The 3,317-nt window shown below is 36.8% G+C and overlaps 1 non-coding gene across 1 annotated transcript; it reads left to right on the forward strand.

The window, feature by feature from the left end:
• Positions 1 to 615: 615 nt before the first annotated feature.
• Positions 616 to 688, forward strand: TRNAE-CUC (transfer RNA glutamic acid (anticodon CUC)). Its single transcript has one exon. It is a non-coding gene; the product is annotated as a tRNA-Glu (tRNA).
• Positions 689 to 3,317: the final 2,629 nt, after the last annotated feature.

Below are 3,317 nucleotides of genomic sequence, written 5' to 3' on the forward strand. Positions count from 1 at the left end.
CAGGGGTCTTTGCCGCAAAACAAAGTACAGGGACTCTTTGTCACAGACCCCATAATACGGGGGAGTCTTTATAATTTACCCTTTTTTTAATTTGTTCGGCACATAAATATGGTTTTCCCAAAGTAGAAAAGTATATATGATATGTGATAAGCAAGGATACCGCAATGTTGGACCTTGATTGATCATGGCACATCTTATGAATGGCCCATATCAGTTTTTAGATTCATTTGAATGGCTTGATCTGGTCAAACAATTTGAATGACCCAGATGAACGATCTAAAACTTGGAAAGCAATTCGATGAAGCATGAGGAAGATCAAACCTAATACTTTTATAAGTAATCAAAAACTGAACATTATAATAAGAAAAGCAAGTAAAAATCTCAAGGCTTCATCAAAAGCATCAAGACAAGAAGAAACAGATATAAAGAAACAAAATTCTTTAGGTTTGGTGTGGGACTGATGATCATGACGTCTTTTTTCTTCGGTTTGTATACATGATGTATTACATACTAGGAAAAACAAAATAATTCTTGTGGTGGAGGATCATGTCTAAGATGTATTAGGCTTATGTTTGCATCCATTCATAAAAGTAACCAGTAAAGCTCTTAGAGAAATCCGTTGTAGTCTAGTTGGTTAGGATACTCGGCTCTCACCCGAGGGACCCGGGTTCGAGTCTCAGCAACGGAATATTTTGCTTTTTCACTCGACGAAAAAAGCAAGTCATGTCGCTGAGAGAAACACCGACGGCCAAACATGTAAGTGGCCTTTCATTTTTCCGGCCAATCAACCCCTAAACCCACACCAATTCATGTTAAATCGTTGATATGCCTCCGAAACTGCATTTCAATTGCACTTATAAAAAAAAGAAACGCTGGAGTAGAGAGAAGGTGCCATTATTTTGTGTGAACTCCTGTCAACAAAACACGTTCCAGCCCCTACCAATATAATCTGACACCGCACATTTCACCACGAGACTGCGACCCATTTATATGAGATATGCTGTGTCAGATTATGTTGATAAGGGTATTGGAACGTTTTTTGTTGGAAGGTAATCTGAACTCGTGAATGTGAAATGTTCCGATGAACAAGTCTTGTTCTGTGATTTCTGTCAAATAGAAAACTCAAAATAGTGAACCAAGCCATAAACCCGATTCAATCCATCACCCAGCTTAACCCGGGTCACAAAATAGTGGCTAACAGCTAGCCATGAGGTGACAAAGTCATTAGAAGAATCCGGAAAAATTCCTTAATATATGTTTGGTTTCGTGGGTGTTTACAAGGCTAAAGTATCGACACAGGTTGCATCGACTTATATCGGTGCCTTTTTTATGTTTTATTTTTTTTCAAAACCGGTTTAGGAGGGTTGATTTAAGTCTCAAATACCTTTTGAACCATGGTCTGACCCAATAAAACCCTTATAGGGGCATATCGGAAAGCCATCGGCACGATACGTATCGGCCAATAGGGTCCGATACATGTCCATACTTTGAACCTTGGGTGTTTATTGCTTTAAGTGTTTATTTTAACAACTTTACTTTAAACATTTCTTGTTTTTATTGTTTGGTTGAGCATAATTTTAAACAATTTTTACTTCACAGCTCAGATTAGCACCCCATAAAATATGCCACATAATCATTTCATTTTAAGAAAAGCCTGGGCACTAGGGGAACAAGAATTTAACATTCCCCAAATTCCTCATGCACATAAATCGAGACGTTTATGCTTTTTAGTGTTTATTTGATAAACAGTAAAACCAAACAGTGGTTTCATGCTCAATAAACACAAACGCCCATGTGGTGCTGATGTGGTGAGGCCAATGGAACCAAACATCCCCTTAGTAAAAAGGGTAAATTGCTGAAACCTCCCCTAAAGTTTTCAACTGTTGTTAAAAACTTTTGTGAAATTTGGTAATGGCAATCACCTCCCTTGAACTTTATTAAATAGGTCCCCTCAATTAATGGTAATTGCTGAAACCTCCCTTGCATCTCTATTAGAAAATTCAGGGAAGGTGATTGCAATTATCAAACTTTAGATGAATTTTCATAGTCAAAACTTTAAGAGAGGTTTTAACAATTTATCCTAGTAAAAAAAGGAAAATAGTATATACAAGGTACCCATTTCCCTCTCTTTCCGGGCTAGGCCGCTTTTCTTCTTTCGAAACATATGATTCTGTTAGTGAATTCTGAGATCTTTCACAATTTTTCTGTCTTGTCCACGACCAACCCATGGTCCCAACTGATTATGAGTGTGTTGGATGCTATCTACTAAATCCGTGAGGAGTTGACATCTCCGCCCCAGAATGTCCTACAGTACATCCCATTGTGTATTGAGAATATCTCCTGATGATGATATCACCGGTTGTGGTATTATTATCAGGAGATGTTCCCAATACATTGTGGGGATGTATTGTGGGACGTTGTGGGGTGGGATGCTGTGGGGCAGAAATGTAAACTCATCGGTGAGAAGCTTTTGTCCAAATAAGTTAACTACAAGTGCCCAAGCTTTTGTCCAAATAAGTTAATCAGTGACAGGGGCATGATGTGGCACTGGATAATAGGTACCAATGCTGAAAACATTTTCTGGAGCATTGGTACCAAACAGAAAACGTTGTTGCTCCAGGAAACGTCCTATATGGCAGCAACGTTTCCAAACACAAAAAAAAAGACATTTTTTTTGTCAACTTCGAACCCACACACATCAGCAACACCGTGTTGTATCTGCAGCATCAATGCCAAACCTATACGGAAAGAAAGCAAATTTGGTTTTTTTTTAACCTATCAAAAAATTCGTTTTTTTTTTTTTTATTTCAGCCACAGATATGATGTCATGTGCAATCTTCACACATTGCTAACAAGGGAGGTCTCTGTCCGATCTCCCATGGTGTCACTTATGGGGATATTAGTCCAATTTGAAAAGAAAGGGGAGTTTCAATATTTAAGGAGAAATATCAATGGAGGTTTAAATCTTTTGTTGTTTTAACTTAAATCGATTAAAAAAAGTGAGATAATATGGCACAAAGTACATTGTGCAATCAATAATTTATTATATATTTAGCTACGGATGCATATGGATCAGGTCGGATTCAAGTCAGGGTATATTCAAATCTGATTTGATATTACATATTCGAGATTAGATCCAATCCAAAGATCCATTTAGATCTCATAAATGGTGAATCGAATTCAAATTCATTAAGGATGTCGAATATCCTGAATTCAAATTTTGAAACTTTTAATGTTTTATTAAAAGAAAAAACATAACAGTTTATATAAAGAAAAAACAAAAAAACGTGAATATGTTTTAACTATTTTCATCATCA

The sequence above is a fragment of the Nelumbo lutea genome, chromosome 1 (genome assembly GCF_056320005.1).
Source record: "Nelumbo lutea isolate HS-2025 chromosome 1, American lotus-T2T, whole genome shotgun sequence".
Lineage (NCBI taxonomy): Eukaryota > Viridiplantae > Streptophyta > Magnoliopsida > Proteales > Nelumbonaceae > Nelumbo > Nelumbo lutea.